General features: G+C 43.1%; 1 protein-coding gene across 1 annotated transcript in view; it reads left to right on the forward strand.

Moving 5' to 3' along the window:
- Window positions 1–22,782, forward strand: part of LOC127987763 (NACHT, LRR and PYD domains-containing protein 1) — a 99,477-nt gene that overhangs the window by 21,368 nt on the left and 55,327 nt on the right. The gene's annotated exons all lie outside the window — the stretch shown is intronic.

Genomic DNA, 22,782 nt, shown 5'->3' on the forward strand with positions numbered 1-22,782 from the left:
CCACCGTTCCGTCGCGGGTAGCGCCTCAGCCTGCTCGTCGCCGTGGGCGCCCCCCTGCGTCCTCTACGCCAGCTCCGCCCCGTGCTGAGAGTTCTTCGAGGCCGGCGCGTCGAGCCCCGCGCAGGAGAGCGGCGCCCCCCGTGTCACTCCCGGCTGCGAAGTCCTCCAGGAAGTCGACCAAGCGGCCCTGACACGGGCAACTCGGAGATGCGGAGAACTGCTCTTCAGGAGATGGCGAAGACAGCGCCACTCCTTCCCCCGGAGGAGGGCCGGGCGGAGAATCTTCAGTTTCTGTTTTGTTCTGTTCCGCCACTGGCCGGACGGCCAGTGGTACCCACATTTTCAATAAAAGAGCAAATTCTCCTTCCTCCGAGTTGCAAGGCTCGTGGCTTGACAATGAGCGACGCACAGCTTCCTCACTCTCACCCACGACGCCCCCTTTCGCCAGCGGCCAAGAGGTCGCGGTTCGGAGACGCAACGCCTCTCCACGCGTCTCTGGCCAGTTCCTCCGGGAACACGAGGAGTGTGGTTGCGATGACCCAGGACGCTGTGCCTTCTGGGCCTTGCGGCACGACTCCCCATCGCTGCACCACTGCGGGTATGTCGACTGTCCCTTTGGTGCCACTTGTACGGTATCTGGGAGCGTGGCTTGCGCTGCCCAACCCGTCACGCTGGCTCATCCGGACGGTTCGACTCGGCTATGCGATTCAATTCGCCCGGCGACCCCCCAAGTTCAATGGCGTGCTCGAGACTTCGGTGGCAGTCCAGGACGCCCCTGTCTTGCGCGAGGAGATTGCTGTCCTCCTGGCGAAGGATGCAATCGAGCCGGTCCCTCCAGCCGAGATGAGGACGGGGCTTTACAGCCCTTACTTCATCGTGCCCAAGAAGAGCGGTGGCCTTCGACCTATCCTGGATCTGCGAGTCTTGAATCGGGCCCTACACAAGCTCCCGTTCAGGATGTTGACGCAGAAACGCATTATCAAATGCGTCCAGCCCCAGGACTGGTTTGCAGCGATCGACCTGAAAGACGCGTACTTTCATGTCTCTATCCTCCCTCGTCACAGACCGTTCCTGCGCTTTGCTTTCGAGGGTCAGGCATGGCAGTACAAGGTCCTCCCCTTCGGGCTCTCCCTGTCCCCCCGTGTCTTCACGAAGGTTGCGGAGGGCGCCCTTGCCCCACTTTGGGAAGTGGGCATCAGGATCCTCAACTATCTCGACGACTGGCTCATTATGGCCCGGTCCCGAGAAGAGTTGTGCGATCACAGGGACTTCGTGCTTCGGCACCTCAGTCAGTTGGGGCTTCAGGTCAACCGAGAGAAGAGCAAGCTCTCCCCTGTGCAGAGAATCTCTTATCTCGGTATGGAGTTAGACTCGGTGAGTATGACGGCACGTCTCACCAGCGAACGTGCCCACTCAGTGCTGAACTGCCTGAGTTCCTTCAGAGGCAGGACAGTGGTACCACTGAAACACTTTCAGAGGCTCCTGGGGCATATGGCATCCGCAGCCGCAGTCACTCCGCTCGGATTGCTTCATATGAGACCACTTCAGCACTGGTTACACTCCCGAGTCCCGAGATGGGCATGGCGCCGCGGTACACATCGTGTCACCATCACACTGATGTGTCGCCGCCTATTCAGTCCTTGGTCGGACCTTGCCTTTCTACGGGCCGGTGTGCCCTTGGAACAAGTGTCCCGGCACGTTGTTGTCACAACAGATGCCTCCAACTCGGGCTGGGGCGCGACATGCAACGGGCAGGCAGCCTCAGGGTCCTGGACAGGACCTCGACTGCTTTGGCACATCAACTGCCTGGAGTTGCTGGCAGTGCATCTAGCTTTGCGACGGTTTCGTCCGCTAGTGCTGGACAAGCACGTGTTGGTCCGCACGGACAACACTGCGGCTGTTTCGTACATCAACCGACAAGGCGGGTTACGATCACGCCGCATGTCTCAACTCGCCCGTCATCTCCTCCTCTGGAGTCAGACGTGGCTCAAGTCGCTGCGCGCTGTCCACATCCCGGGGGAGCTCAATCGTGCAGCCGACGCGCTCTCACGACAGCTCACTTTCCCCGGGGAATGGCGACTCCATCCCCAGACGGTCCAGCTGATTTGGAGTCGATTCGGGGAAGCCCAGGTAGACCTGTTTGCTTCCCACGAGTCCTCCCACTGCCAGCTGTACTATTCCCTGTCCCAGGCCCCCCTGGGCACAGATGCACTGGCACACAGCTGGCCTCGGGCTTTACGCAAGTATGCGTTTCCCCCAGTGAGCCTGCTCGCACAGACACTGTGCAAGGTCAGGGAGGACGAGGAACAGGTCCTGTTGGTTGCGCCTTACTGGCCCACCCGGACCTGGTTTTCGGAACTCATGCTCCTCGTGACAGCCCCTCCCTGGCGCATCCCCCTGAGGAGAGACCTTCTCTCTCAGGGGCTTGGCACCATTTGGCACCCGCGTCCAGATCTCTGGAACCTCCACGTGTGGCTTCTAGACGGGACGCGGCAGACCTAAGTGATCTGCCCCCAGCAGTGGTAGACACTATCACTCAGGCTAGAGCCCCCTCTACGAGGCAGGCCTATGCTCTGAAGTGGAGTCTGTTCACGAATTGGTGTTCTTCTCACCGAGAAGACCCCCGGAGATGCCCGGTCAGAGTCGTACTTTCTTTCCTGCAAGGTAGGCTGGAGCGTGGGCTGTCACCCTCCACCCTGAAGGTGTATGTGGCTGCCATCGCAGCACATCACGATGCAGTGGACGGCCGGTCCCTGGGGAGGCATGACCTGATCGTTAGGTTCCTGAGGGGTGCCAGAAGGTTACATCCTCCTAGGACACCCCTGATTCCCTCCTGGGACCTCTCTATTGTCCTGGCGGGACTTCAGAGGGGTCCCTTTGAGCCGCTGGATTCGGTTGAGCTGAAGTTCCTGTCTCTCAAGACAGCGCTCCTGATCGCGCTCACTTCCATCAAGAGGGTCGGGGACCTCCAAGCATTTTCGGTAAGTGAAGAGTGCCTTGTGTTCGGGCCGGCCTACTCTCACGTTGTCCTGAGACCCCGGCCTGGATACGTGCCCAAGGTTCCCACCACTCCCTTCCGAGACCAGGTGGTGAACCTGCAAGCGCTGCCCCTGGAGGAGGCAGATCCAGCCTTGTCGTTGCTGTGTCCCGTAAGAGCGCTCCGCATATACGTGGACCGCACCCAGAGCTTCAGAAGCTCTGAGCAGCTCCTGGTCTGCTTTGGAGGTCAGCAGAAGGGGAAGGCTGTCTCTAAGCAGAGGTTGGCCCACTGGATAGTGGACGCCATCGCCTTGGCTTACCATTCCCAAGGCGAGCCGTGCCCCCTGGGGGTGAGGGCCCACTCCACACGGAGTGTGGCCTCCTCCTATGCGTTGGCGCACGGCGCCTCTCTGGCAGACGTTTGTCGAGCTGCGGGCTGGGCGACACCTAACACCTTTGCGAGGTTTTACAACCTCCGTGTAGAGCCAGTTTCCTCCCGTGTGTTGGGTAACAGGTAATTGGCGGGAAGGGCTGGCTGGGTGTCTCGCTTGCTGCGCCATTCCCCCTAACACGGGGATGTGAGCGCCTTCTTCTCCCAGTAGAGTTCCCCGGTTGGCGTACCCTGGTCGAGCATCCTCCAGCACCCTCGGCGTCAGACTTGGCGGAGCAGTCTGTCGCCAGGCCCAGTACTGGCGTTAGCATGCCCGGAGCCGGTCAGCCCCCGTACTGGGCTAGGTGTCCATATGGCTGGGTTCCCTGCGGGTAATCCCATATGTGTATTCTTCCACGGTAAGGTTTCCCTCTTGGCAAACCCGTGTCTTCCCTTGACAGATCGCTCTGTCGGTCTCTTCTGGCAGCCGTTCCATCCCTACTCCAAGGTAGGACCTGCCTCAGAGACCCCTTCCATATGTAGTACTGCCCCCTGGGTCAGTCCATATCAGTATATCCACGTGTCACCTCCCTACGGGTAGGATGTGGTCTCCGTAGCGACCCTTCCTAAAGGCTCGCTTCCCCATTGTCTTGCCAGCTGAAAGAACAAATAGGGAAGATTTGAAGCAATCTTTCACTGAAGGTTGAAATCCCTTCCATTTACTTTATGTGGGCGGAACAGCAGCATGGCCTTCTCCAGCAGCGATGTACTCACCCTTTGGCCCCTTCGGTACCAAGGTCAGTGAATTTGCGCTGGGGCTTTGGGAAGGTTACGACCTTAAGCGTAGCTTTTGTGGCACGCCAAGGCTTGTCAACAATTGCAGCGCCTCAGGGTTGTGACAAGGTTCAGGTTATGGCGTTTTCCATAGGACCCCATTTGTCGGTCGACATAACTCGTAGTGACCGACAGATAGGGAACGTCTCGGTTACGTACGTAACCCTCGTTCCCTGATGGAGGGAACGGAGACGTTATGTCCCCATGCCACAACCTTGAACCATTCGCTGTTGCCGGGACACGTTCTCGGCTCCTCAGCGTAAAACCTAATGAGTGGATGCACCTGTCGCCCTATTTATACCCGCTGGCACGGGGAGTGGCTCAGGTGTGTTAATCCACTTGCCAATTTCATTGGCGTTTTCTCTTAAAATCAGAGATGATTGGCCTCCCAAGTGAGACCCCATTTGTCGGTCGACATAACGTCTCCGTTCCCTCCATCAGGGAACGAGGGTTACGTACGTAACCGAGACGTTCTCCATTTATAAAGACATGCCCTGTGTCTCAATGTTCATACTATCATCCTAAATAGTGTGTGAGATTAGAAGAAGTGTATAGAAATATAATGTAGGAACCAGTTAAATGTCCTTGTTAGTTTTTATCATATTTAGTCAACCTTATCCTGTTTAGTTTTAGTCGACTGAAAGTCTCAACATTTTAGTTTTAGTCAATGAAAACTTGACATTTTAGCAGTAAGATTATTATTAATTAACCGCACAGCAGTATTAAGTTTGGCAGCCATTTTTTAATTCAGTCTTAGTTTTACTCAAATGTACATTTTAGTCATCATATTTAGTCAACCCTGTCCTGTTTTTGTTTAGTCAAGTTTAAGAAAACGAAATGTATGAGCATTTTAGTCAGGTTGTATAATGACTAAACCGATCAGAATTATTTTTGCTCTAAATTATAATCGTAATGTTTGTTGTTATTTGAGAAATGTACTTTTGTGTTTCAGGTATTGCTCTTTCACCAGTAAACACAAAGCAACAGAATGTGGACTCATACACATGGTTTATTTAATCTCATGTAATGTGCTGATTTATTAGGCTTTTTATTATATAAAATAACACCAAAGACTTATGCACTCAGTCTGTCTATAATATGAAAACTGGTGAAACAAAGAAAATATGATAACAGTGAAATTCCTAATAGTTATTCCACTATTTCCAAATTGCATCATTGCATTGTCAGTGACAGCATTTGACGACTGATTTATAAAATTCATTTCAGGTTTAAGAAGTGTTTCAACATTGCATCAACTACTGATGAACACATTGATTTTTATTTGTATCATCACTCTGTTGATTATTTAACCATGTGTTATTGTGTATTTGGAAGACATTTGTCTTTCAGATACATTAAAACACACAAATTCACAAACTTTTGTCATCTGATCCTCTTTCACCAAATATCAGTGTTGGGCCGTTATCAGCGCGAGACTCTTATCGGGCGATAAAAAAAATATCGCCGTTAATCTATTCTCAAAGTTGAGTTGGGAGTTGGGTCTATACTAAGCGAGCTATGATGACTTTCACCTTGATATTTTATATAACCGACTAGTTGAGGCCAGCCTAACGGACAGCGACACTGAACCGAGCTCTCTTCTGCGAAGTTCTCCTCAAAGTCCCTCCTGCACCGGAACGAACAAATACAAGTCGCAGTTTGAAACAAACAACAAGATGTCAAAGAGCCCGATTCAGTGCTCGCGGTGTTCTGGTGTTCAGGGCTCACGCAGAGAAAGGCGTCTCGAGACGCTAAAAATAAGCATTTTCAAGTGTTTTGATCAAAACACTTGAACATCGAATTTGCTTATTTTTGCTCTAGTGCCGTCAAATACATACGAAATATGTCAAAATATCCACCTTGGAAATTATGCTCGAAAAAACTGTCAGTTATTTCTTAAGTGAAAGTAAACAGTTGAGGAAAAATGGGATGTGTGTTATATTGGATGCGTTCATCGTCTCTTAAAGTGACCGCACCTAATTTAGCTACTGGCTGCTGTAATGTTAATCCAAGAAAACGAAAATGAAAATCACTCAATGCTCTTGACTACTTTGTAGTTTTAACAGTCAAACCAAAAATTATTCAGACACCAGATATAATTTTTGATATATATAGCAAAACTGTAATAATGTGAGAAATGTTGAAGGTGTTTAAATAAATGTAGGTTTCATTGTATATTTCATTTTTACATTGAAGACTATCCAGTGCTTTTTTACATTTAATTATTTAGTTTCTGTACCTTGACACCTACAAACTTGAAAAAACCTTAAACATTGTGTAAATAGCACAAATAAATAAAAATAAATGAACATACAAATTAGACAATTTCAAACAGGGCCCACTGGTACAACCTTCACCGGGGCCCCGCTTGTGCAATGTGGAATTAGTTTACAGCTTTTTCAAGCAGTTTGTGATGCATTTTGGAAACAGGAGATGTACATTTCTAATGCACCATCTAGCTTGATAAACCCCTTCTCAAAGACTTACTGTTTGTCAATTTTATTTGGGTAACACATATTCTGAATGCCGTCGGCAGAATTCGAATGAGCCATTTTTATCTAGATTAATTTCAAGATCACAGTGAGATTAATCTAGATTAAAAAAAAATAATCTATGCCCACCTCTACCAAATATATTTACTTGAAGTACCCCTTATATTTAAAAAATATATATTTTATTAATCATCACATTTGCATGTTCATGATTCTCTGATGTTGGTTTTGTCCACATGACATGCAGGTAAACAAATGAAATGTTACACTTTTTTAGTAAGATTTTATTTTATTTTGTTTGGTTTTAAAATTATTTATTTTAATGTATTGTTTTTTATGATTTAATTAATTAGCTTTTTATTAAAGTCACAAACCCTAGTTTGGGAAACCTTGATGTAATGTTTAATGCACTTCATGTTAATAACAACAAATGGAATATATATATTTATTAGGCATGGGCCGGTATGAGATTTTGATGGTATGATAACCTTAAGCAAACATATCATGGTTTCACAGTATTGTTGTTACAGCTCTGAAATGATTGCAAATCATTTGAGTCAGTTAGGGAGTTCGGAGCGGGTTCGCGGATCATTTGAGTCAGTTTGGGAGTTCGAAGCGGGATCGCGAATCATTTCAGTCAGTTCGGGAGTTCAAAGCGGGTTCGCGATTCATTTGAGTCAGTTTGGGGATCGTGAATCATTTGAATCAATTCGAGAGTTCGGAGCGGGTTCGCGAATCATTTGAGTCAGTTCGGGAGTTCAAAGCGGGTGCGCGAATCATTTGAACCAGCTCGGGAGTCATTTGAATCAGTTAGGGAGTTCAATGCGGGTGCGCGAATCATTTCAGTCAGTTTGGGGATCACGAATCATTTGGATCAGTTTCGGAGTTCGTACCGGGTTTCGCGAATCATTTGAGTCAGTTCGGGAGTTCAAAGCGGGTTCGCGAATCATTTGAGTCAGTTTTTGGGATCGCGAATCATTTGAATCAGTTCGGGAGTTCGTAGCGGGATCGCGAATCATTTGAGTCAGTTTGGGGATCGCGAATCATTTGAATCAGTTCGGGAGTTCATAGCGGGATCGCGAATCATTTGAGTAAGTTTTGGGATCACGAATCATAGCTGTATAAGGATAGGCATTTTTAACTAATTTAGTAGCTAGTTCTAATTACTTTTTCCACGCGTGTTTAGGTGCGATATGTGAACTCGTTCCCCTCACTCCACAACAATCCTTTCAATTAACAGTATTTAGAAAAGAACAAAAATTAAAAACATAAGAAGCTATAGCAATACAGACGACAAGCCAAAACTAATTAATTTAAGCCAAAACGAAACTGAAACCAACATTGGGTCTCTCATTCGACACAAAATCAAAAAAAAAAAAAAAAAAAAAAAAAATTCAGTGGAAATGTGGAAACAACTTCTCATTTTAGTCAAAAAGATCATCGTAATTGTTAACAGTTTGCCTATATAACAAAAATAAAACAAATCTTTATGCTTAAAATAAGTCTAAAGTAAAATAGGATGCCTCTTTCTGTAGTCTGGTTTCCTTTTGAGCAGCACATACTAGGCTTGTTGCACAGTTTGTTGTTCATTTTCTTAATTTATTAAGTAAAAATGTATTTCTCATATAGGCCTATTTATTCATTTTATATATGTGTAAAATGTCAAATATTTCAATCTTTTGTTCGTTATCTGGCTCGGCTCGGTGTTCATCTTCAGTTCTCTCTTCACAGCAGTTCAGTCAGTGTACTGTTTGAGTAAATTAATTACTCCAGGATATTGGTTTGTTTTAACTCAGAGGGAGTGTCAGACACATTAAAAAAGTTAACAGTTTAAGTCATTTGTGGATTAATGCGTATTGGAGACGCAAACCGTTTAAAACTATTCAGTTTGATTTGGTGAACTGGTTCAAAAAGATCCGGTTACATCGAATGATTCGTTCACGAACCAGATATCACAAACTGCTTTGTTTTGAACTCTCTCACAACAGACATGGAAGAGAAGACAATGCTGAATAAAGTCGTAGTTTTTGCTATTTTTGTACCAAAATATGTTTATATTTTAACTGACCCTCTGATGTCACATGGACTACTTTGATTATGTTTTTCTTACCTTTCTGGACATGGACAGTAGACCGTACACACAGCTTCAATGGAGGGACTGAGAGCTCTCGGACTAAATCTAAAATATCTTAAACTGTGTTCTGAAGATAAACGGAGGTCTCACAGGTTTGGAACGACATGAGGGTGAGTTAATGACATAATTTAGATTTTTGGGTGAACTATCCCTTTAAGGAAATGTTGTACAAAGATTAGATTAGATTCAACTTTATTGTCATTGTGCAGAGTACAGTACAGAGCTAATGAAATGCAGTTAGCATCTAACCAGAAGTGCAGGAATATAGTGTTTTATATACATATAAGTGCAGAGTAAGTGAAGCTATGATATACAGAATGTACAGTAGAGTTGCTATAAACAGTATTGAGCAGAGTATATACAGAATATAAATATGAATGCAATGTAGGGATTATATGTACATCATGAACAGCAGCAACGTGAGAGAAGCGGTAATAAATACAGTTGGATTGAGTGTGCAAACGTATTGTTAAACAATGTATTCTATGCAAAATAACAGTAGAGCAATTCTATTTTTATAGAAGTAGTTTACTGTGCTCTGTACAGAAGTACTGTGAGGAGTGCAGTAAAAGAGCAGGTGCAGGTTAGATTGGTGTTGTGGAGTTCAGAAGTGTCACAGTCTCGGGGAAGAAGCTCTTCCTGAGTCTACTAGTGCGAGAGCGTAGTCTCCTGTAACTCCTGCCGGATGGAAGGAGGATGAAGAGTTCATAGTGAAGATGAGAGGCATCCTTGATCATGTTTCTTGCCCTGCCCAGACAGCGCTTCTGATAAATGTTCTCGATGGAAGTTAACTGGGTGTCAGTGATCCATTGAGAAGTTTAAGGCTCCGTGAGAAGTAAAGGTGCTGCTGTGTCTTTTTGACCAGGGTGGAGGTGTTTTAGTTTTCTCCACCCACTGGAGTGCTTTGTGGTCAGATGCAGAGAAACTGCTGTGTCATACTGAGATGCAGTTTCTAATTTGTCAGGTTTTTAATGATATCTGTTGACTCAAACGGTTTGAGTTAAGTCACTTGTCAGGTTTTACAGTGAAGGGTGGTCTGATGATCTTAATGAGCTAACGCTCGTAATCTTCATCGATGTATTTTCTTTCCTTGTTTGTAGCGTCAGTGCGTAATGTTACACATCTGAGCAATGAAAAAATGTGAAATCTCTCGAGGCCCACCTGCAATTTACAAATATGGATGAGTGCAGGATCTTCAGATTTTCTGTGTCAATGAGCTGATAATGGTTGTTCGCTTAAAGGACTTGAATTAATTAGTTTTAATAATTGTCTTTCCATTTACCGTTTTTTTCTTCACTTTTTGCATTATCTATGTTCTTGATACTTGAAGGTTACACTGTTGTTACAAGTTACTCCTGTTGTATTAGCACTACAAGTGTACTACATGTATAAATTAAATAAGTGTTTTTCTATTTAATATTTAACTTATTAGCTGTGTTACCTGTGGTCTTGATAGTTGTTTATCTAATTACCTTTTATGTGTTACACTGTCCCTTTGTAATGACGGTGAAGCCGAAGCTGTGTTAGAATCCATTTGCAGAAGTTTATTTAAAAAACAGTTCAACCATCCAAATCGTGAAGCAGAAATCAGAGTCGAGGTCACAGGCAAAGGGGTCAAAATCATATAAAACAATCCAACCAGCAAACAAGCAAAAGGGGCAATCCAAAGGCAAAAATCCAGAGAAACAGGCAAAAAGTCAAACACAGTGTAATCAAATCAGACAATGGAAAAATGCTTGGTAAGGCAGTAGAACTGGCAATACTTCGCAAATCATGTTTCGGCCTGGCCATGCTTAAATGGCTGCCAAACAGGAAGTGATAGTAGAAGCAGAGGGAGCGGCACCAGTCAATACTCAGGCGAGGGCTCCCTCTGCTGGCGTGGCGTTACAGGATCCCCCCCCCAGGAGCGCCTCCTGGCGCTCGACGGGGACGTCCCCGTAGTCGGGGTGCTGGACGATCGGGTCTGGCTTGATGGAAATCCTCGATGAGTGATGGATCCAGGATGTCGGAGGCGGCTACCCATGATCTCTCTTCAGGTCCATAGCCCTCCCAGTCCACCAGGTATTGGAGCTGACCCCCTCTGCATCTTGAGTCCAGCAATTCCTTCACCTTGTATGCAGGTGATCCATTTATGTCCAGTGGTGGTGGTGGCTCTTGGTTCTCAGCATTGGGGTCAGCATCCGGATGGACCGGTTTGAGGAGCGAGACATGGAAGGATGGAGAGATACGGTAGTTAACGGGAAGTTCAAGCTGGTATGTGACCTCATTAATCTGTTTTATTATTTTGAAAGGTCCAACATACCTTGGGCTGAGTTTTCTGCTGGGTAGCCGCAGTTTGAGGTCTCTCGTAGAAAGCCAGACCCGTTGTCCTGGTTGGTAGGGAGGGTGTGGGCGACGTCGTCTGTTAGCCTGGAATTCTTGGGTTCTGACGGCTCTCTGTAGACGAACATGAGCACTGTCCCACACCCTCTCACTACGTCTGATCCAGTCATCAACTGCAGGTACTGTTGAGGGTTCACCAGACCACGGAAACAAGGGGGGTTGGTATCCCAAGACGCATTGGAAAGGGGTCAAGCCAGTGGAGGAGTGGGTCAGGGAGTTTTGGGCATACTCAGCCCATGGAAGAAATTCTGCCCATCGGTTCTGTTCACGGCTGCAATATGTTCTGAGATACCTGCCAATTTCCTGGTTCAACCTCTCCACTTGGCCGTTTGATTGTGGATGGTATCCTGATGTAAGGCTTATGTTGATGTCAAGTTGTTTACAAAAAGCTTTCCAAACCTGAGAGGTAAACTGAGGTCCTCTATCCGACACAATATCCTCAGGTAAGCCATAAACTCTGAAGACATGGTGAAATAGGGCTTGAGCCGTTTCCATGGCAGTGGGAAGACTTTTGAGAGGGATCAGACGGCAGGCTTTAGAGAAGCGATCAATGATTACTAGTATGGTGGTGAAACCAGTGGAGAGAGGCAGGTCTGTTACAAAGTCTATGGACAAGTGGGACCAAGGACGCTGTGGAATGGGTAACGGTTGAAGGAGGCCAGAGGGTAGTTCTTTGGGTGTCTTGGATTGAGCGCAGATTTGACAGGACTTGACATAGGTTACCACATCCTTGGTCATTGAAGGCCACCAGAAAGAGTTCTGTAGCAGATGGAGAGTGCGTGAAATTCCAGGATGTCCTGAGCTCAAAGTGGTGTGAACCCATTGCATAACTCGGAGACGCAAACCTTGAGGCACAAAGCACTTATTCAGGGGACAATTTGCGGGTGGTGGTTCTTGTTGATGGGCCCGCTGGATCTCTTCCATAATGTCCCAGGTTACTGGAGCAATGATAACAGATGGTGGGAGGATAGATTCAGGTGTGATATTGTCTACGGGAGGATCGTGACATCTAGATAGAGCATCAGCCTTACTGTTTTTGCTGCCAGGTCTGTAGGTGACTGTAAACTGGAAACGGGTGAAGAATAAAGACCAACGGGCTTGACGTGGATTCAGGCGTTTGGCACTCTTGATATATTCCAGGTTTTTGTGGTCGGTGATTACTTGGAATGGGTGGACTGCTCCCTCAAGCCAGTGTCTCAATTCTTCAATAGCTGCTTTCATGGACAACAGTTCTTTATTGCCTACATCATAGTTGCACTCAGCAGAAGTCAATTTCCTTGAGAAGAATGCACAGGGGTAGAGCTTGCCAGGCTGACCATGACGTTGAGAAAGGACGGCTCCAATTCCACAATCAGATGCATCCACTTCTAACACAAAAGGTAGATTAGGATCAGGGTGCTTGAGGATTGGGGCCGTTGTGAAACTATATTTGAGTTTGGTGAATGCCTGGATAGCTTCCTGAGTCCATTTAAGTTTGGATGGTTTGCCTTTTAACAGTGATGTTAGGGGGGATGCAATCAGACTGTAATTACGAATGAACCGCCGGTAAAAGTTTGCAAAACCAAGGAAACGTTGCAGTTCCTTGACTGTAGTGGGTTGTGGCCAGTCGGTGACTGCTCTGACCTTGGAGTTATCCATCTCCACACCCTGGTAACTGATGTTGTACCCAAGAAAGGACGTTTGCTTGACATGAAACTCACATTTCTCTGCCTTGATGTATAGTTGATTATCCAGCAGGCGGGAGAGTACTGTCTTGACATGTTGGATGTGTTCAGATTCTGTCTTGGAGTAAATCAGTATGTCATCTATGTATGCTATCACATATTGGTTCAAGAGATCTCTGAATATTTCATTGATAAAAGATTGGAAGACTGCTGGGGCATTAGCAAGTCCATACGGCATGACCAAATAGTCATAGTGCCCCCTAGTGGTGAGGAAGGCAGTTTTCCATTCATCACCTTCACGAATGCGGATCAAGTTGTACGCACTTCTGAGGTCCAGCTTCGTGTAAACCCTTGCTTCACGTAGTTGTTCCAGTGCAGATGGAACCAGTGGAAGGGGGTAACGGAACTTGATAGTTACATTATTTAGCCCTCTGTAGTCTATGCATGGCCGTAAGCCTCCATCTTTCTTTTCTACAAAGAAAAACCCTGCAGCCGCTGGAGAGGTGGAGGGACGGATAAATCCAGAGTTCATGGCTTCTTCAATGTATTCTTCCATGGCTTGAGTCTCGTTACGTGACAAAGGGTAAACCTTGCTCTTAGGAGGCATGGCATTGGGCAACAAATCAATAGCACAGTCCCATGGTCGGTGAGGTGGTAACTGTGTGGCTTTGATTTTACTGAAAACTTCAGAGAATTCTTTGTAACAGGATGGAATTTTAGTATTTTGAGTGGTGTTTGGGCTTTCAATAGTGGTCGTTAAACAGGGCTTGATTATGGTGGAGTGCATACACTGGTTTTGGCAGAATTCAGACCAATGGGTTAACTCACCATGATGCCAGGAAAAAACTGGGTCATGAACAGCTAACCAGGGGTATCCAAGGATAATATCATATCTTGGGGAGTCAATGACATAGAATGAGATGGCCTCTTGATGGAAAAGTCCAACACGGAGTTGTAGTGGTTGTGTTTGGTGGTTGATGCCATCTCCTATGAGGGTGTTGTTAACAGCACTAATCTTGATGGATGGCACACAGGGTTGCGTGGGAAGGTTGAACTTGCTAATGATGTCCTTGTGGATGAGATTTAGGGCAGCTCCAGAATCGATTAGCGCTGTTAAATCAATGGAAGTACTTTCAGTAGATAGTCGAACTGGAAAAGTCAATGATTTGGTAGGAAGGAGAGAAAATTGTTCAACACTCACCCGGGTAGTTATCTTGGTGTTTTTCCGGGCTTTGTGTGGACATGTTATGCTGTGGTGGCCTGTTTCACCACAGTAGTAGCACAGATTGAGTTGACGTCGTCGATTTCTCTCCTCTTCCGTGAGTCTTGAAAAACCCAGTTGCATGGGCTCCTGGCTAAGCATTGACATGGGTTGGGGAACATGGGAAAGCTGGGGTGTGACTGTAGCACTGGAGTGTGATATCTTCCTCTTGGGAGCATTCCTCATAAGATTATCGATCTTGATAGCAAGAGTGATATATTCATTCAAAGAACAGTTTTCCCCTTTGCAGGCCAGTTCAGTTTGTAGGTCGAGGTTCAGACTTTGTCGAAACACAGCCTTTAATGAGACATCATTCCAGCCACTTTGTGCAGCGAGGGTTCTAAACTCAATAGCATAATCTGCAGCGGTGCGATTGTCTTGAGATAGATGAAGCAATTGTGTGGAAATATCTTTGCCCCCAGCGGGATATTCAAACACATCTCGTAATTGTTGAACAAAATAGGTATAGGAGGAACGAAACAAATGATCCGTCTCCCAGACTGCTGCAGCCCAATCGATTGCTTTACCAGAGAGCAGTGACATTAGAAAAGCACATTTCTTTTCACCTGAGTGAAACTGTTCTTCCTGGTTAGCAAAAAAAATCTCCACTTGACGAATAAAACCCCGGCATTGTTCAGCTGAACCGTCAAACTTCTCTGGCATAGCCAGTCTTACCGTCTGTGGTGTTGGAGAGGGAAGTGATCGTATATAATGGGTTAGGTGTTCATTTGCAGCCTGAAGTTTGTTGAGTTGATCCTGGTAATTCTTGAGCATTTCACCTTGATAAGCAAAAGCAGCTTGAAGCTGGGAAACTTCCGCTGGATTCATAGGAGGCGAAGTATTCTGTAATGACGGTGAAGCCGAAGCTGTGTTAGAATCCATTTGCAGAAGTTTATTTAAAAAACAGTTCAACCATCCAAATCGTGAAGCAGAAATCAGAGTCGAGGTCACAGGCAAAGGGGTCAAAATCATATAAAACAATCCAACCAGCAAACAAGCAAAAGGGGCAATCCAAAGGCAAAAATCCAGAGAAACAGGCAAAAAGTCAAACACAGTGTAATCAAATCAGACAATGGAAAAATGCTTGGTAAGGCAGTAGAACTGGCAATACTTCGCAAATCATGTTTCGGCCTGGCCATGCTTAAATGGCTGCCAAACAGGAAGTGATAGTAGAAGCAGAGGGAGCGGCACCAGTCAATACTCAGGTGAGGGCTCCCTCTGCTGGCGTGGCGTTACACCCTTTACTGGTTTTATATACCTTACTGTAAACTGTACACATTTACCTCAATGTGATGCACAAATAATGAGATACAGAATTGATCAATTTTGCCATTTATTGTTGTAACAGGTGGTATGCAATATGCATAACAATGATAATGCTATTCATGCATAGGCAACATTTAATGTAAGGCTGTGAAAACGATTAATAGCATCCAAAATAAAAGTAGTTTATTTAAGGTACATTTCTGTATATGTATATAAATGCACATACATACAGGTGTATATCACCCTCTTCACATGAACCCTGAGGTGATCTATCTGCCGTGTTTCCTCCACATCTTCTGCATCCAGCTGCGTCCTCTGGTGAATACAGGTATTTTCACTTCTGCACACACGAGTCCAACACTGTCTCTGTCACATCCACCATCTGCCAACACCAAATCTCCAGGTAATAGTTTATTAAGAAGGCCATTATTCTCAGCCACATGTTTGTCACTGACATGACCTCCCCACATGAAAGAGAGAGATCCTCGTGGTGTAATGCCAATGAGATACTTTAGGATGTGCTGGTGTTTATAGTGGGGAAATGTCTGTGCTCTAGCTTTGAGATTTGATACTCTTTTAATTTCAAAGCTGTCCACAATAACTGCTACTCGAATTGCCAAAAGCCTCTACAAACTGATGTGGCCAGTGCTTCAAGGGTTTGAGATGTCTAAACAGTTTCTGGCCAGTCTGTGGCAGGCAGACGAGAAGCTGTGTCAGCACACATCAGAAGTGCAAGACATTGAAGAAGCCCAGTGTAGTTCTTCACCTTTGCATCATCAACTTTAAAAAAATCCTCATCCGTTCTCTTTTGGCCTTGCTCTTCCTTCAGTCTCCTGTTTTCCTCCAACAAAGTGTGTGTCCTCCTTTGTGTGTGTGTCCATCACATGCTGAATCAGGTCGTATAACACTGATAAATGCATGTAATTCACTAAATCTATCATGATCAAAGAACCTTTTGTGTTGGGATATATTTATATCTAATGTGGTTTGATCTGTTGTCTTGACAAACAGCTTCGACATCAGCATGTATTTTATTAGATGAATGTGGTCAGTGTATCTTTTAGTAGTTTAAAGTCGTTTTTTTTCTTCTGCTTATATGAACTAAACATTTTTACTTCCACTCCACACAAAATGCCATATGAAAATATGAGAGAGCACACAGTTACAACAAGTGATCTGTTCTGGATCCATAAAGCAGTTGGAGAATCTGTGAAATCAGTCTGAGAGGAGAAACTATTTGATCAGACACGAAGAACAAACCGACTGAAGACAGTTACAGGATAAACCAGAGTCAAAGACTCTCAGGATCTCAGGATCAAACACTGCTTTAACACATTTTTAACATCTATATTTGGCTCAGCTTATTTCTGTTGAAAATGACAGCATTGATCTCCAGGAAGCTCAGAAGAGCTGATGATCTTGTGCATCAATGCTGAATAAATAGAGGGTTATTTAGCTGACAGGAGAGTTTGACTTCACTTTACTACAGAGCAGCCTCACATCAGCTCATCTGTCTCATCTCTCATTACTGATCCAGTTTGTCTCTTCATATCTGTGGACTGAAACCGCTCAAGATGTTTGACACAGTTTGCTTCGGTTTCTAAATCGTGTTACTTTCTGCCGGGTGTGTGTTGTTAATGATGATACTTGCAAAGATGGGAATTCTGACGCGTATGTGTGTGTTTATGAAATCATTCAAAAGGACGAGACCAGGACACAATCAGGCAACAGAAGGTGCTGGCGTCCACCCTACAAACATGAAATCACTAGCAATGCATGAAGCAAACGAAACGCAAAACAGTTAATTCAGCCAGACAGAGTGTTAAGTGAGAGGAGAATATATAGTCTGTGACAATGGGCAACAGGTGTGTGTTTGTGTGTTTGTGTGAGTGAGAAGGCTAACAGTTACTGACCTCCTTCTAATGTTACTGAATTCTGACTCTTCTAAATAAACGTCCACAAAGCTATTTGCATAAAACACACCCAAACCATCTCCATTTAAGAGCTTTATGAACAAACTTGTGTTTCACGCTTATAGTCTTTGAAACTTTAGGGATCTTATCTATTCACGAACACCTTGTAACACTCCAGAGAAAAAGAAAACTAGAAATTGCATCATATCACCCCTTTAAGACCAAGTAGATTTCTCTTCCGTCTATTGTTACGTCCCACATATGTCTAGGGGTAAATGTGGATGCAACAAAAGTAAAATGTTTTAAAGAGCATTGCTCTGAGTCTTGCCACAGCACCACACGCAACAAGTTGTCCAAAAAAAAGATTTTATTACTTTACAGCTCGTGGAACAAGTACAAAAAAGGAAGGGAAGCATTAACTTCAGGAGAGGATGAGGCCAAAACAACAAACAAAACAAGCTAACTAGAATTAATGACCTGTAACTATACTAACAAAGAAAAAGAAAACAAATACAGGTTTATACCCTCCCTTCCTATACCAAAACAGGAGAAAACAGCGTTAAACAGAAATGGCATCCACCTCCCTACAGCTTCCAAATCAAAAATAACAAAACATCAAAGTAGCCGCTAAAAGAGATGTTGATAACAGCAGCTAAAAAACTAACCAAAATAATGAAAGGTAAGTATGAAATAATATCTTCTTCTTATAGTGTTTAATGGCAGTTTGGCAGACCAACATAAATGGTGCATATGAAAGAATTTCACAATGAATAAAAAAACAAAACTACTACAATACCCAAAACAGAACACTAAGCAGCTCAACAACCACCAACTGCAACAACAGACTGGGCAGAACACAGACAATGATCTGGAGAAAGCTCTTGGGAACATTCTCTCTTCTCTGGTTGCTGGATCTCTGCTTTTATTCGGACTCTCTCTCTTGATTGGTAAGCAGGTACAGCTGGAAGCAATCAACTATCTGCCAGGCAGTTGGAGGAGAAATCATGAAAAACACAGAAACACATTAAAAGAATACAAATCAATGAACACTTCGTTTCCGGACGTAACACTAGTCACAATCACTTCAGCTCACACCGAGTGGGATTTTAATTTCTGCAAATCAGTTTGGGGGAATGCAGAGATTGATGGTAAGCACAACATCCACATCTTTCACTGTTGTAAGTTAATATGGTTAAATGGAGAAACAAAATCAATTTGAACTTTTAGCGTATTATTGAACTTGGACCTCATTATTAGTCCAGGGCCCTGCAGGGCTTAACGTGGCACTGCACACACCCACACCTACACACACACACACACACACACACACACACACACCTACACACACACACACACACACACATACACACATCATTCGCTCAATCTACAAATTGTGCACACGATTTAGAAATTGAAATAATGAATTAGCAAATCGGGGGAACAAAATAGTAACTGTCTTCACCTTTTACTACACTGAGGGAATGAATAAGTAAATCAAGCACACAATTTTTTTTATTTTTTAAATTTATTTTGCATGTCATGTGCAGGGCTCCATTAAATTTAAAGGGGACTTAGGCAAACACAAATTCATAGTCAATATGGAGCTGGTCACAATTTTTTAGGGGGGCTGAGTATGACTGCAGTTCAGTTTTGAAACCATCAGATTTTTCATTTGATCCTGTTTGTGGAGGATATTTGTGCATATTTACTTCAATAATAATAAAACAAGACCTGACGAACCATTTGTGTTTGTTCTTCAGGTGTGTTTCTGATTCAGATGAAGTGAAGTCAGTGTCTGTGATGGAGGGAGATTCAGTCTCTCTACAGACTAACACTGAACTACAGACAAATGATGAGGTATTCTGGACATGTGGACACTCAGAGACTCGTATAGCTGAAATTGATAAAGACACTGGAAGATTCTCCACATGTGATGTTCTTGATGTGAGATTCAGAGACAGACTGAAGCTGGATCATCAGACTGGATCTCTGATCATCACAAACACCAGAAACACAGACTCAGAAGTGTATGACGTAACCATCAGAAGTAGGAAAGAGACCATGTACAGATTCAGTGTCTCTGTTACTGTCTCTGGTGAGTCAGATTTACAGTGTTATTTCTGCTGCTGGTCTTCATAATAACAATTCACAAATAATAATTTATTTTAAATCACATTTATTGATGCATTTTTTGTTAAGTCTATTATTTTTCTTTTGCTCATTATTGTGGGGCTTCCCAGCTATATTTTTTTCATTTTTGTTCTAAACATGTTCTAAGATCATTACCATGGATTGTTCTAACAATGTTTTAAGGGGGTAGTTTAATTTTGCTCCCAGAACGTTCTCTCAAAAGATAGGATAACGTTCTCTAAAAACATTCTAAAAAATGTTTATTAATAACATTATTAAATTTATGCATTTAGCAGATGCTTTTTTAAGCAGAGGTTTTGATGTTTGTTTAAAAGTAATAATTTGGTTTGCTGTCACCATAATGGTGGTAAGTGTCTGTGTGTCTAACCCTTCTGTGGTTCATGAATAATGTAATTTTAAAAGAACAGACAAAAGTCCACATGATAAAAATCTGCAAAATCGCATGCATTGCAACACATTTGCTATAGTCACTAATACTAAATTAATAGCAGAAATAAAACTCCAGATTAAATCAGTTGATCAGATCGTTTTATTAATGCAATTTTTAACATCAGCAAATAACTATCACTTGATTAAAAAATTTTCTCACTGTTTTTGCCATAACAAATATAGTTACAATTGAGTTCTGAATTAATTCAATGAATCATACATTTCATATATCTTAATTATTCATCATAACCTACAGAATAACTGAATATCATTTTATCTGAATTCATAGACTATTGCTGTAATGAAATAAATGTAATGACATTTCCTCAAATAAAAACAGGACTGTATATAATTCTGTTATATAGCACATAATCATCACCTTTCAGACTGATATGTTTGTCTTGGATTATTTGATATGATTTGTCTGTCATTATTCATTAACCCTTCAGAGTAGTCAAATGTATCAGAAGGAGGTGAATGGAGCAGATTGAGAGGGAGAATGTGAAGAAACAGCAGGTGGCGCTAGTGCACTGTTTTAGTTTGGGATCTGCTGTTAGAAGGAAGAAGCAGGGGAAAGCAGGTGTGTTTGTGCTTCACATTCCTGTCCAGTTGGTGGCGCTGATGCACGAGATCTGTTGTTAACTGGACTTTGATTTTCTCCAAGATGAAGTCGTGTCAGGTGACAAACATCAATCGTGAAGATCGCACAGGTGTTTAACAGCGATCACAAACCGGAAGTGTTGGAAAGACTTCTGGATTCTGTTCCTGCGGCACAAGATCGTCTGAACTACTGCAAGTAAGTCTGAATACTTTCACCATTACACTTATTTAGGAGAATGATGAACGCGTTTCAGAGCTGGATGAAGCGTGATTTGTTCAGTTATAACTTATACCTGTCTGTCGACGAATAACAAACCACCGAGGAGCAGAAACATGTCTTCCTCTGAACTCTCATGATCTTGATCTGATTGTCATGTCCAGGTCATGATGAGCATCTGATCGTCTTCAGAGACACAAAGATCTCAGTGTTGAGCTGTTCATCTGCAGTCTGTCAGAGAAGAGAGGAAAGATGAGTCTCTCACACAAACAGAGGTAAGACTGAGTCTGTTTTCAGAAAATAATTTTAAACACTGCTGCACTTTCAGAGGATTGCTGGAAAAAAACACAACCTTAACGAAATTGGTGTTATATTTACAAATGATTTGCAGAACTTTGGAGTTTCATAACGCTCTCATAAAAAAAGAGAAAAACATTGATATTTTAAAAATAACCAATAGAGGATAAATATCTCATAATTGAAAATCAAAATCATCATTTACAGTAAATTTACAGTCGCTCTTCAGTACTGGATATGGACTTAAGTAAATTATTCCACATCAGTGATTTCAGTTTTAGGTCATACATTTATTGTCAGACATTAAAAATTACTCCACACTTAATTTAATATGGTCATATGATGTTTTTTGTATTGTTTTAATCTTTCTCTAGTGTGTAATGTATCTGTTTGTGTAAGATATTCAAATTTACAAAGGTCACAGTCTCCTGTAAAGTGATTTATTCTGTCTAACAGAGAACACTGATCCAGAAATGATTAAAATGCCTTGACTGAAGTCCAGATATTAATTTCACAAATGTCTGCATCACAATGTGAAATATTGGCTTCCTGTTTACAACATCAGCTACACACACCTAAATACACTGAACATAAAATACAATAAACTACACATAAATAACTGTATTATATGTTGACACTTAAGGACATAAAGTTGTTTTTTTTTTCTTCACTGTAACTTTGAGTTTGTATCTGAAAGGTTAGAGAGTTGGAAAATAAAAGCTTACCTCTGTTTTGTCAAGCTCAGACTTGGACTCAGGGTCAAAAGGATACAGTATTTTTTACAACAACATTTGTTACTGTTATTACACCCAATAAACTAAGTGATAAACTTTTAAAATAGTGTCATAACTGTGTAGCACTGACATTTCTACTTTCTATTTCAGTCATAAAATGAAAAATAGAAATCTCTTTAATTAGATTAAATATATTGTTAAAAATATTTGTTCTCGCATTTGAAGTACTTTAAAGAAATTAAGCAAATGTGAGTCTGTAAACAAGAATGACTGCTATCTTTAAAACTCTGCAGATGTTTCTGTGAAGGACTAGAGATAATGTGTGTCAATATAAAACACAGATGAACCTGAAAGTTTCTCTTCTCTCTTTGTGTCATTAGTTTAAGATCAGGATCACATGTGTCTGTGAAGAGTGACCGGTCAAAGGGTGAAAACATGCCGAACTTCAGTGAGAAAATAGCATCTATCAAAAGGTATTTATTGTCTTTGACATTATAATGTTGTGTTGGCTTATTTCTAAACTAAGAAGCTTGTGATAGAAATGAATGAAATAAAACAATAAATGACTGATTTCCTCTTTATTGAACTCAGTCTGGAGCTTCTTTCCAGTAACACAATCACACAAGCAGACACAAGGAGGTATAAATTAACCATGAAAATAGATCATGCAGACAAACATGAATATATCTCCATCTACATTATACATTTCCATCTCTCCATAGTCATAGATGGACAAATGCATGTCTATTCTGTGCTTCATTACCATCCTCAACAGTGAAGCTCTTTAAATGAGTCTGAAGGAGCTCCTGTAGTAAAGTGTTTTGTTCTTTGTGTCATTAGTGTGAGATCAGACTCACATGTGTCCAGCTCTGTGTCTGTGAAGAGTGACCAGTCAAAGGGTGAACCACTGAGATTCAGAGAAGAAACATCACGAACCAAACGGTTTTTGATCTGTTTCTTATTTTTCTTTAAACCCAGACTGTGTCAGAAAGTGTGTCAGTGAATAATTATCAGAAAAATGCAGTATTTTGACTTTTTTTATTTACTATCAGGCTTCAG

The sequence above is a fragment of the Carassius gibelio genome, chromosome B22 (assembly GCF_023724105.1).
Source record: "Carassius gibelio isolate Cgi1373 ecotype wild population from Czech Republic chromosome B22, carGib1.2-hapl.c, whole genome shotgun sequence".
Lineage (NCBI taxonomy): Eukaryota > Metazoa > Chordata > Actinopteri > Cypriniformes > Cyprinidae > Carassius > Carassius gibelio.